At 38.2% G+C, this 13,611-nt stretch overlaps 1 protein-coding gene and 1 long non-coding RNA gene across 24 annotated transcripts in view; one reads left to right on the top strand and one right to left on the bottom strand.

Moving 5' to 3' along the window:
- KIF6 (kinesin family member 6) overlaps positions 1-13,611 on the top strand; it is a 380,623-nt gene that overhangs the window by 212,140 nt on the left and 154,872 nt on the right. The gene's annotated exons all lie outside the window — the stretch shown is intronic.
- Positions 10,678-13,611, bottom strand: part of LOC102157226 — a 60,265-nt gene continuing 57,331 nt past the window's right edge. For all 7 annotated transcript variants that reach the window (XR_005367659.1, XR_005367660.1, XR_005367661.1 and 4 more), the window contains one exon: positions 10,678-13,191. This is a non-coding gene — a long non-coding RNA (uncharacterized LOC102157226). The remainder of the gene's footprint in view (positions 13,192-13,611) is intronic.

The following is a 13,611-nucleotide window of genomic DNA, read 5'->3' as shown; positions in this document are numbered from 1 at the left end:
ACATAATGTTGGGTGTTTATGTTGGACCAGATCCTGATGCTGAATTTTGGCAGCCTGGCTCCTGTCACTGAGGAACTAAGGGAATTGATGTAGAATGAGCAGTTTTCCATGTGTAGTATAGTCCAGCTGCCGCCCTGTGGAGGAGGAACTTAGAACTCCAGTGTACAATCTTCATTTTGTGACCCTAGCAATTATTTTAGCATGGTGATGGTTTTGCAAATCTGGTACAAGACTTAGATTTTTTAAGCAATTTGATTGAGCACTTTAAGTGAAAGCAGAATTCCTTGCTAGCTTTCTGAAGGATCTTGAAAAAGTAAAGTTGAGTTCCTAAAACGTAGACCTGTATTAACCCAAGCTCTGGCTCATTTTAGTCACATAATAACTAAATGTGTACTCATCATTCTGGGTTCAATCTGAAAATACTACTAATTTACCATTGTTAAGTGGCTTCTGTTGACTTTAGACATTGAGCATAGTTTGTCCATAAACAAGATGTTCACATAGAAATAGATGGTTACCCTATTAACATGTCGTGATTGAAAATAGGGGGCTCATTTTTATCTAAACTTCATTCTTTCAAGTGAATGTGAGCAGGAAGGCTGGTAAGGCTGGTATAGGAGTGTGGGCTCTGCCTTTTGCAAGGAAAGGGAAAGCTTCTTAAGCCTGAGAGGGTTACTGTGAGTCTTAAAGATACACCCACACATACACAAATACATAGTGTTTAAAATCTTGACTGAGCAGAATAAGCACTTAAGGAATGTTGGCAATGCTATCACTATCACTGTTATTATGGGAGGCAACTAAGCCATTTGAGCTCACAGTCCAGATGTGGAAGGCTGTGCCTCCCCTTATGATTTCTGTCCATCCTTTGGATATGGGGCAAATGAAGTGTGATGCAACAGTGAGATCTGAGGGACTTTAGATAGATCTCCTTCAGTAGATGGTCAATACTAAAGCCAAAACGTCATAGGCTGTGGGTTGTATGGGATTTGAAGAAGCAGAGCAAGCAGCTCGGGGGTTCATAATTAAGAGAAAGAAAAAAATGGACTGGCATCTTGAGGGGAAGGTAGAATCAAAGAAATAATTTGTGACAGAGGCCTTTGCATGTGTTGCTCAAGTTGTCCCATGTCATAGCAGCTTGGGGTGAAATAAGTCAAATTTGGCTCTCACCCCCTACTACTTATTCTGGAGCCCCCAGCCTCCAAGACTATTCCCCTCCATTAATTGTAAGAGTCCTTAGGAAACATTTCACATATGCTCATGACTGAGGTCTCTCCCCCCACACCCTGCCCTAATTATGGCAGCTGTTTCCCCCTCTCTCCTGCTCTAGCCTCTTTGGTGCCATCTGCTACCCAACCCAGGTGAGGATGGCTCACTTTTATCCTCTGCTGTTAGTGTCTACAAGGCCAATGCCTATGTTTGCTCCAGTGGAAATGCCACTGCTTCTCTTTTTTCATTTTTTAGATTTTTTCCAACTTTATTGAGGTATAATCAACAAAAACTGTACGTGTGTGTGTGTGTACACCATATATACACACACACGTACAGTTTACACATACATGTAAGGTATATATCATGATGTTTTGATATATGCATACATTGTGAAATGATTACTACAGTAAAACTAATTAACAAATCCATCACTTCACATATTTACCTTTATTATGTGCATTGTAAAAACATTTAAGATCTACTCTCTTAGCAAATGTCAAGAATGCAATAGAGTATTATTATCTACAGTCACTATGCTCTACATTAGATCTCTAGAACTTATTCATTCTGCATAATTGAAATTTTGAACCCTTTAACTAACATCCCTCCAACCCCCAATTCCCTGGCAACTACGATTCTACTTTCTGCTTTTATGAGTTTGACTCTTTTAGATTCTTCATATAAGTAAGATCATAATATATTTGTCTTTCTGTGCTTGCATTATTTCACTTAGCATAATGTCCTCCAGGTTTGTCAGTGTTGCAGCAAATGACAGGATTTCCTTCTTTTTAAAGGCTGAATAATATTTCAGTGTGTATATATGCGTGTGTGTGTTTGTATGCATTTTCCCTCTTTATCCGTTGATCTGTTGGTGGACACTGGGTTGTTTCCATTTTTAACTTTCTGAATAATGCTGCAATGAATGTGGGGAGTGCACATATCTCTTTGAAATACTGATTTCATTTTCTTTGGATATATGCTCAAGAATTGGATTGCTGTATTTTATACAGATCTATTTTTAACTTTTTGAGAACTGTCATACTTCTTTTCATAATAGCTATACCTTCATTGCTTCTTGAGGCTGCCATCTCTTACCTCTGGTGTAGCTTCTTGGTAATGAGAAAGGGCAGATTCTGGGTGCCATTGCCACCATGCTGATATCCTGGTACTCTAGAAATTTTATTGGCACCCATGTTGCTTAACATTTTTATTAATAAAAGACACAGAACATAGCTAGCTTACCAAAATTACAGATTCATACCACAATTATAATTTATAAACATTTATTGGATACAAAATACCAGACAGTGTGCCAGCTGCTGGGGATAAAAAGATGAGCTTCAAACATAATTCACTAGAAGACTATCCAAATTAAAATAACAGAACTATGGATTAAAACAAACAAAATTAAATGGGACAGAAATAAATGTAAAGTTCTGCTCTTAGTATTAAAATGGCAAATTTTTAAAAAGCATTTAGTTTGGAGAGGAAGAAGTAAAACTACCTCTATCCAGACATTGACACGATAGATAATTCTAAATGATCCACTAAAAAGACTATTTGAACTAATAAAAGAGTTCAACAAGATTGAAAGTTACAAGATTAACATATAAAAAACTATTGTATTTTTACATTTTTTGCAATGAACAATCTGAAAATAAAATTAGTAAACAATTCCTTTTATAACAGTATCAAAGAAATAGATTATTTAGGAACAAATTTAATAAAGGAAATACAAGACTTATGCTCTGAAGATTATAAAACATTGTTGGAAAGAAATTAAAGAATATGTAAATAAATGGAAAGGCAGCTTATGTTCATGGATCAGAAGACTTAATATTACTAAGATGGTAATGCTACCCAAATTGATCCAAAGAGGTAATGCAATTTCTATAAAAAGCTCAGCTAGCTATTTGTAGAAATGACAAGCTCATCCTCAAATTCATATGGAATTTAAGGAACCAGAATAGCTAAAATGTTCTTTAAAAAGAAAAACAGGACAGCCTATATGGCTTAGTGGTTTAGTGCTGCCTTCGGCCCAGGCCGTGATCCTGGAGACCTGGGATCGAGTCCCACGTCAGGTTCCCTGCATGGAGCTTGCTTCTCCCTCTGCCTGTGTTTCTGCCTCTCTCTCTCTCTCTTTCTGTGTTTCTCATAAATAAATAAATAAAAATCTTAAAAAAAGAAAGAAAGAAAGAAAGAAAGAAAGAAAGAAAGAAAGAAAGAAAGAAAGACAAAGTAGGAGGACTCACCACTTCCCAACTTCAAAACTTCCCAACTACAGAGTAACAGTTATCAAGACAGAACTATATTGGTATAAAGATAGACACATAAACCAATAGAATAGAATTCACAGTCTAGAAACAAACCCATATATCTAAGGTCAATTGATTTTTTCAGCAAGGATGCCGAAGCCATTGAACGGGGGAAAAATAGTTTTGCTTTTTTTTAATAGTTTTTTTTTTTTTTTAACAAATGGCACTGGGACAAGTAGATACTCATATTCAAAAGAATGAAACTGAACCCTTATCTCACACAATATGCAAAAATTAGCTCAAAATGAATCAAAAGCTAAAATTACAAAATGTTTACAAAAAACATAGCAATAAATCTCTGTGACCTTGGATTTGGCAGTGGCTTTTAGATACAACATCAAAAGTATAAGCAACAAAAGAGAAAATAGATATATTAGACTTCACCATCATTCAAAGCTTTTGTGTTTCAAAGGATATCATCAAGAAAGTGAAAAGACAATGTACAAAATATGAGAAAATATTTGCAAATAATATATCTGAAAAGGGTCTGGTATCCAGAATATATAAAGAATACTTTAACCCAACAATAAAAAGTCAAATAATCCAGTTAAGAACTGGGCAATGGATCTGAATAAACATTTCTCCAAAAAAGATATATGAATGACCAGTAGGTAGATGAGAAGATAAGATATTCAGAATCATTAGCAGTCACAGAAAAGCAAATCAATGAGATGCCACATCACATCCTCAACAACCTTTTTTCTCCAAAAGTCAAGAGTTGGAAAGGATATGGAGGAATTGGAACTCTGGTATGCTGCTGGTGGGAATGTAAAATGGAGCCGTCACTTTGGAAAACAGTCTGGCAGTTCCTCAAAAAGGTAAACATTGAGTGACCACATGACCCAGAATGTCCATTCCCAGTATATACACAAAGGAATTGAAAACAGATGTTCACACAAAAACTTGTGCACAAATGTTCATGGCACCATTCTCTACAATAGCTGAAAGATGGAAACAACCCAAATGTCCATCAGTTGATGAATATATAAAGAAATTCTGCTCTATCCATACATTGGAATATTTTTCAGTTTCAAAAAGACATGAATTACTAATACATGCTACAACATGGATGAGCCTTTCACATCAATGAAAGATGCCAGTCACAGAAGACCATATATGATTCTTTTTATATGACATGCCCCAAAGAGGCAAATCTATAGAGACAGAAAGTAGATTAGTGGTCACCTAGGTCCAAGGGGGCTGGGAGAACTGAGTGGTAATAACTGAAGGGTACAGTGTTTCTTTTTGGCATGATGGACTGTTCTAAAATTAATTGTGGCAATAGTTGCACAACTGTGAATATACAAAACCCATTGGATTATACATTGTAAGTGGGTGAATTTTATGCTATGTGAATTACATCTCAATAAAGCTGCTTTAAACAAACACACAAACAAAAAGAAAATGGCAAAAGTAAGGTTTCAGGAGAAGCAGCTTCCTGCATAGAAGGCCCAGGGATCTCAACTGGCTGCTAGCTTTGTGTGAGTTAGCAGGATAATGTGATGGCTGCCAGCAAAGCCAATGTGATGCTGGGCAGATGGAGAGAAGCAGTGTCCAAAACACGGTAATAGTGACAGTCTCACTGGTTGGATTGCCTTGGTTGAATCACCTCTGTCATGGCAGATTCATTCTGGACACCCCATTCTTTTTCTTTTTATTCTAGTATAATTAACATGCAGTGTTATATTAGTTTCACTGCAATATAGTGATTCAACACTTCCATATATCCCCCATCACAATAGGTGCACTCCTTAATCCCCATTACCTATTTCACCCATCCCCTGCCCGCTTCACCTCTGGTAACCATCAATTTGTTCTCCATAGTTAAGAGTCTGCTTCTTGGCTTGGACACCCCATTCTTGAAGGTTGTTAAAGAACATGCTCAGAAGAGAGAGCTCATGGGGATAAGTGGTGAACCTGCCTTCCCAACTCTTACAGTGTAAAAGGCAGAAAGAATTAAGAAAGCAATGATAAAAAAGGATGGTGATAATTACAGGGGAAGAAAGTCTAAAGAGAGTAGTTAATATGGAAAAGAAAAACCAAGGAGAAATATGCTGTCCTCAAATATGTGGAGGAATAACAAATGAAAAGGGTAAGATTTATCCTCTGTTAATTCAGCTCAAAAAATGTGGGCATCCCAAAGATACAAATGCAGTGAAACACCAGGACATCTGCACCCCGATGTTTGTAGCAGCAATGTCCACAATAGCCAAACTGTGGAAGGAGCCTCGGTGTCCATCGAAAGATGAGTGGATAAAGAAGATGTGGTTTATGTATACAATGGAATATTCCTCAGCCATTAGAAATGACAAATACCCACCATTTGCTTCGACGTGGATGGAACTGGAGGGTATTATGCTGAGTGAAATAAGTCAATCGGAGAAGGACAAATATTATATGGTCTCATTCATTTGGGGAATATAAAAAATAGTGAAAGGGAATAAAGGGGAAAGGAGAAAAAATGAGTGGGAAATATCAGAAAGGGAGACAGAACATGAGAGACTCCTAACTCTGGGAAACGAACAAGGGGTGGTAGAAAGGGAGGTGGGCAGGGGATGGGGGTGACTGGGTGATGGGCACTGAGGGGGCACTTGACGGGATGAGCACTGGGTGTTATTCTGTATGTTGGCAAATTGAACACCAATAAAAATAAATTAAAAAAAAATAAATGTTGAAATGATAATTTGCATATATTGGATTAAACAAAACATCTTTTAAATTAAAAAAAAATGTGGGCATCTACCACATAGAAGACAGCTTTCCATAAAGTATTGTCCTGGGGAAAATCCATTAGCAAGGGGTTCTCTGATCAGAAAGCTTGAGAGATGCTAAATAGTCTACTCTCCCCTTTAAAGGGTCATAGTGTACATTAATTTACTCAAAGCCTCCTGGGAAATCTCCCCATGCAACTGTTTTGTTTAATCCATCATTTTTCAGGCTGTTTGGTCACTGCACTGCCCTCTTATATGTATGGAACCTTTAGCATAGCAGAGATTCACTGCTCCTTGCAGCATATTGCAGCAAATGCTGATATAAGGCACCAAAGTAGCCAATGAAGACAGAGATACAGAGTATAGAGATGATGATCACTTTGCCTGCTCTTAGGAAGCTTACATCTCAGTCTAAGTTAGGTCTGGGGGCATAGATGCTGCTTAGCACCCGGTGAGCCCATTATTTCCCTGTTTGTACCAAGCCATTTCTCTTCCCCTCGATCTAGGGACTTTTGCTGTGTTTTGATGTGGCAAATTGCTAAATCGTGTGTGTCTTCGCCGTTTGGGCTTCATTTAAGTATAGAGACATGGAGAGCAGAGCCCAGACTGAGTCTCACAGTTATCACTTCACTAGTGCCTTAAAGGAACTAGAACTCTATGGAAACTGTTTTAATTATGGTAATTTGCCCATTTTGTGGCTGCTTCAGAATGCATCTATCTCATCTGCGGAAAATGTTGGTGACTAGTTGGTTGGAAGTGACCACCAACATGGGGTATAGGAGCTGAGGATACACATTTTTTCCACCTTTATTTCCTTTCCCTAAATAAATTTGGCAGTTCAGAGGCCTCTGGTGTCCCCATTTCCACTTCCCCTGAGAAATTCCCCTGATGCAAAAAGTATGCTTGGAAGCTGGTTGAAGATGATCCTGGCAACTACCCTGCCTGTTTAGAAAGTTTTTGTGGATTTATCATGTTCATTAATTTTTCTTTTTTTTTCTTTCTTTCTTTCTTTCTTTCTTTCTTTCTTTCTTTCTTTCTTTCTTTCTTTCTTTCTTTTTTTTTTTCCTACAAAGTCATTAGAGGCATTTCTTAAGATTTTAACTGTTTGCTATTGAGTACCTCACCATTTATTGATCTTGATTTTTTTTCCCTACAAGAAGGACAAGGATCTAGAACAAGAAAATATCACCATAGTTTTTCTGCCTGTGAATAAAATATCTCCTTAGTTTACATTTGAATATTAGACTTTCTTTCAAAAATTCAGAATCATAAAAGAAAGCATTGATTTGTGATCAAATTTAACATATGCTTTTGTTTGAATGATACAGTTCTCCATATTTCTTTTACAAAAATCCTCTTTCAAGTGTCTGCCCCTTCTCTAGTACTCAAAAAATGCCTATGATTATTTAACCTTTAAAAAAAGTACACAGTATTTTCTTATTTGGTGTTGAATATTACTTTGTCACTCATTTCATTATAAACCTTTTATTTTATAAACTTCTTAAGGAAGAGGCTGTATCTACTTCTTAATATATAAACATCCAAATGATAAAGCCAAGCAATGTTCCCAGAACTTAGTCAATTGAATGAGTATTCAGTCTTATACTAAAAGTAATATTAAATTATCTTGAGTGCATAATGATATACCAGGGACTACCCAGAGTCACTCATCAGATATCACTCTTAACTTTCTTAAACTATGTATCTAGTCAATAACAAACTCTGGACAAGAAAGAAAGTGATAAGGATGGGAGAATCCACATTCCACACTTAAAATCCTAAAGGATTAAAAGGGTCGTGGGTTTTTTAGTGAAATTTTCCTAGGAATATCAAGAAAGTTCTTAAGTGTTCTTGGAAACAGAGTAGTCCTCATGTAGGGCATTGTGCAATAAGAGGTGTTGTGCCAGGGGTGGAGAAAATTTTGATGAAATATGCCAAGACCTCACCAAGCTCTGTGCAGAAAAAGATCAAAAGAAGGTTCTGCAAGCCAGGAGGAGCTCCAAGTTGAGCTTCATCTTGCTAAAGGGCAGTGATGGGTTTTGGGAAGAAACGCCAGACAAGGAATAGGCCAAAGCAGTGGTAAGAAGGATGACTGTAAAACTTTGAATTAAATGGAGTTTATACAACTTGAAGGTGGCCATCTGAGAAAGAAAAGTATTGTATTTGGAAAATAGCCAATTTACTTAGGTTTTGATTATCTGTGGTAAGGTGGTACATAAACTATCTGGCTTAAATAATCCCAAATACAGGCAATACCATGCCAAAGGCAAGTTTTAACATTTCTACCCATCAGACTTTTTCTAGAACTATTAAAAGGGGACTAAGTAGACTGGCTTGGATGTCTCTCTACTACCTGATTCTATTTAATAACATCATGTAGTGAATATCAAGGGGAAACAAAAAAGACGAGAATCAAACATATGCCTCACAAATGAAAAGTTCTCAGAAAAGTGTGTTGAATGCAGGGATGGAAAGACAGAAGAAATTTCTAGTCTGGGCTCTGTCATTAATTATGTGACCTTGGGCAAGTCACTTAACCACAGTATGGCAAATCATCCCACTGACCAATAAAACCTCAATGTCCTCATCTGTAAAATGAAGGGGTTGAACTATTGGATCTCTTACATCCCTTCCAGTCCTAAAATTCCAAAATATACAAGAATTATCTTGCATAAATAGTTTCTGAGTCATCCAGGATTGAACTAAGAATTCTGTAGCTAGAAGAAATATATCCCCCTAGGTTCTGCAGAAGAAGGAAGGGCACAAGGCTTTCATCACCATTTTAATTATCATCAAGCATTTAACATATGTTTAATAAATGTAAGATCCTGAGCTGCATACTAGGTGAATTGAAGCTTCATTCCTGATCCAAAGGAGCTTATTTTCAGTTATAAAGGAGTCATAGTTAATAGTTTATATGTCAAGGAGAAAAGGAAATCTAGATATTAAATATGATAGTTTCTGTACTTTGAGCTAGAATTTTTCCTATAAAAATCAAGAGCCTGCAGCAAGCATTAGGCTCAAGGTCTAGGCTCTAAATCTGGTGAGCTTCCTTGGGTACCTCTCTGGGAGTGCCATACTTATCCAACTGAAGACCAGTAGAGACACATTACCTGCCCTCCTCACATATAATATACAATGGGTATGTGGAGCTTAGTGACAAACCCAGATAAGTGCAGTAGATACTCCTTTTTTTTTTTGTATATTTTTTATTGGAGTTCAATTTGCCAACATATAGTATAACATCCAGTGCTCATCCCGTCAAGTGCCCGCCTCAGTAAGATATTTCCTTTTAAAAGAAAGGGGGGTTCCTTTCCGCCTTTATAATGTCTAACCAGGCATATAGTTTCAGATCCCTCATTAGAACCTAATTCGACTTCCTAGGATTTGGGTTCCATAGCTTTTTGGCTCTGCCCTTGGTTCTAGTCTCTGGATCATCCTTCCCCCCACTCCCACGCCCCGCCCCCCGCCCCGCAAAGAAGTGCCCTGTGTTTGCAATTGAGCAACTTTTTTTGTTTGTTTTGTTTTTACAACTGAGTGACTTAGCTTACTTTCTACCTACAGACATTTGAGAATCTAAAGGTTTCTTTATATTTCATACTATCTCTGTCTACTTCAAGCCAAACTAATACAACTTCCTTAAAAGCTTTATGGCCTACCTGCATACCAATGTATATAATCTACTCTGTTAGAAAAAATCCACACCCATGAATCTCTTCAAAGATGAGTCCTTCTCTACATTGGGCTCCCTGTGAGGCTGCTGTGGGATGATACCCTTAAAATCATTAGAAGCTCTATTATTTAACAATAAGGATCTATGAGACATGCTCTTAAAATCCTTAGGAGAACTTTTGTCTGTCTAAGAGGGTCAAAGAAATACCACTCTAGATCTTTAGGAGGTCTTTTTTTAAAGATTTATTTATTTGTTTTGGGGAGAGAGAGTGCATGCAAGAGAGGAGGTATGGAGTGGGTCTAGGGACAGAGGGGAGAAGCAGACTCCCTACTGAGTCTGGGCCCAAATGGGGGCTTGATCATACCACCCTGAGATCATGACCTAAGCCAAAACCAAGAGTCAGGTGCCAAACAACTGAGCCACTCAGGCACCCTGATCTTTATGAGATCTTGACAAAGGATCTTACCATCCCACTCTGGATGTCATCTTTTCCAGGAAGCCATTCCTTAAGAACACTTTGCTGGCTGAAAAGATTTTTCTGGACCTTGTTCTTTATTTCATTTTTCTATTCTCTCATTTAATATCAATATCTAATATTTTAATAGAGGCAGCTAGGGGTGCCTGGGTGTCTCAGTTAAGTGTTCAGCTCAGATCATGATCCCGGGGTCCTGGAATCCAGCCCCCTTTTGGGCTCTCTGCTCAGTGGGGAGCCTGCTTCTTCCTCTCCCTCTGCCCCTCCCCCTGCTTATGTGTGTGTGTGCTCACTCGCTCTGTCTCATGAATAAATAAAAATCTTTAAATATGTATATATATATTATGGGCAGCTTAAAGAAATCAGGAAGCACCCTTATCACTCTTCCTAGAACTCTCCCTAGCTAAGTCATTGAATTCATTAGGTACAACTACTTACCACATTATTGCTGGTGACAATTTTGCAAAACTTCCCCCACTACATGAGTCTATATTTCTCCAGCTCAAATAATACCTCTCTCAATACCTGGGAAGCCCTCATCAATAGCTTCCTCAAGGCTTCTGCTAACACTCTCTTAAAAACTCCATAGGTGGGCAGCCTGGGTAGCTCAGTGGTTTAGCACCGCCTTCAGCCTGGGCGGGATCCTGGAGACCCAGGGTCCAGTCCCACATCAGGCTCCCTACATGGAGCCTGCTTCTGCCTGTGTCTCTGCCTCTCTCTCTGTTTCTCATGAATAAATAAATAAAATATTAAAACAAAACAAAAAACTCCGTAGACTTTCACTAACAGACTCTTCAAGTCCTTTCTGGCTTCCTACTGCTGTCTAGACCCAAAGCCAATGCCACATGTTACAGGCTTTTGTTTACAGCAATGCCCTAATTTCAGGTAGCAACGTTACCAAAATCTACTAGTTAGCTATTTGCTGCCACTCCAAGCTTAGTGACTTAAGGCAACAATCATTTTATTATCCCTTAATTTCTCTGGTTCAGGACTTTGGTTAGGGCTTGACTGAGTCGTTCTGGTTTAGGGCTTCTCACATGGTTGTGGTCAGATGGTAGCTAGAGCTAGAACAGTGGCGGAAAAAGATGCTGAAGAAGTTGAGAGCTGTCTGGGCCCCTCTTCCCATTGTCTCAGGACCTCTCCATTGTGGTCTCTGCATGGGCTTTCTCCTAACATGACAGCCCCCAGCATATAAGCATCCAGATTGCTTGTTTAGCAGCTAGAGTCTTCTAGAGTGAGAATTCCATCTAACAAGCCAGAAGCTGCATTGCTTTGTATGATCTAGACCCAGGAGCCATCCAGAATTACTTCTGCTCATCCTGTTTGTTATAAATGAGTCACAAGTATCCGGATTCAAAGACAAAGAACTTAGACTCTACCTTTTGATGACATAGGGACAAAATTCCACGTGGGATGGAAGATAGCATTGTGTCCATCTTTGGGAAAATACAATCCACCACACCTAAGGTATAGAATATAGTGAGGGCTAGGGATGGTAAATGCAAAGTGCCTGGCATACAGCCAGGTATTTGCTAAATAAAATATTATTATTATTATTACTCACGTTATTATTATTTCTATTATTCAGTATGTTTTTTTTCCTGAGTATTGTCAGAATCTTCTCAGATATTGTTTTAACTTCTTTTTTCCTCCCTTTATAACTTGTATCATTTCCTTTAATTACTAGAAAAAGTAGAACACTTTTATAGGTAATTTTAGATCTCATAAAGTCTCAGAATATTAGAACTAAAGATATATTATTTATCCTCTCAAGCAACCGTTTTATGTTAGAGATGACAAAGCTTAGCACAGCAAAGTCACTTGCTGCATGCACAAAGTCAAGCAGGTTATCAGTAACAGACACCAGACTCAAAAACTACTTGTTTAGATTCTCAAACCTATACTTTTTCTTATGTAACATCCCTACTTCTCTCATCAAGAAAGGTATGATGACTCACTTCTCCTCCTTTAGAATAAAAGCTTCTATTTTCCCTCGTTGTACAACCTCACAAGGCTTTCTGCTTTCACATTGTCTAGAAGCCTGCTGCTGCAGGGGATCAGAAGGTTTACTTGGAATCCACGATGCTTCTGTGGACACATTTAAGTGTTAGAACCCACTGACATTAGGGAATGCAGAGATGGAGCCTCTCCAGAGGAGAACATAGCACAATGCTTCCTCTCTGTCCTGGCATTTCTCATCTGAAACAAGAACTCTGATGGCCCAACAATCACGTTCACTTCTCCTGTTTTATTAATATCTTTGGAGAGATACTTCAGGCCAAATTTGTCCTTTGAGCATGCACATTTAACTTCCATTTAATTTAGTAAGAACAGTTACATATATCCAAGAGTGAAATGTGGCCAGAGGATAAAAAGAACAAAAATGTCACGGGTCACATACACCACCAGTAGTTCATTTCTGAATGTATTTTCCGCCTTCTGCTTTCTGGGTCGTTCCCTGGAGTCTGTGCCTGCTCTAAAGAAGACCTTAATTTTTCCTTTGGAAAAGACTGATAACAATATAAAGCCGTAGTGCCTCTAGGTTTCTTGTAAGTAGTTTTGTAAGGTTTGGTTTGCTCATTTGTAAGACCTTTATCCTTCCGTCCCCTCCTCAGGTGGCTCTCCCTGGCAGCTTTTTTCTTGGTTTGATGAAGCCAGTCAGTGAGGGCAATGCTCCATCCTGTAACAGTGTGGCCACTTGAAGGCATTGAAATACTATTGCCCTGGTCATGGTCATCATCCCTTTTTGTTCTTCACTTTTCCTGTTGGAGGTTTTTGCTCAGCTGCTAATATTGCTCATTTTCTATCCTGGCAACAAGTAAGAAATAATCTCAGGTTATTTTTAATGATAACAGTAATTACACATGTCTGTGCAGACGTCAGTTCCAGCTGGGATTTCTCTCAAGTCCATTGCCATGTCTACCCCCTGATTTTTTTTTTTTTAAACTAACAGATGTATTCAATGAACACCAGTTCATGTGATTTTGAACAAAAACAATTTGGGAAATTGTTAATAGCTTTCCTTAGGAAAAAACAAAGCTGAGCCTCAAAAAGGAAACAAAAATCCTGCAAAAGAAATCCGAATAATTAATGGCCAAAAACCTCAGATTTCAGATACTGGCCTGGGCACTTAAAATTGATGTCAGGGAGCAAAGTAAGACTATCAGAGTAGAGCATCAGATGGATGCAATCAAGACATTAGAGTTTATGAAATTAATGGGGACTTAC

This window comes from Canis lupus, chromosome 12, assembly GCF_011100685.1.
Source record: "Canis lupus familiaris isolate Mischka breed German Shepherd chromosome 12, alternate assembly UU_Cfam_GSD_1.0, whole genome shotgun sequence".
Taxonomy (NCBI): Eukaryota; Metazoa; Chordata; class Mammalia; order Carnivora; family Canidae; genus Canis; species Canis lupus.
The sequence above is the reverse complement of the archived record's forward strand: the minus strand, read 5'-3'. Positions and strand labels throughout refer to the sequence as shown.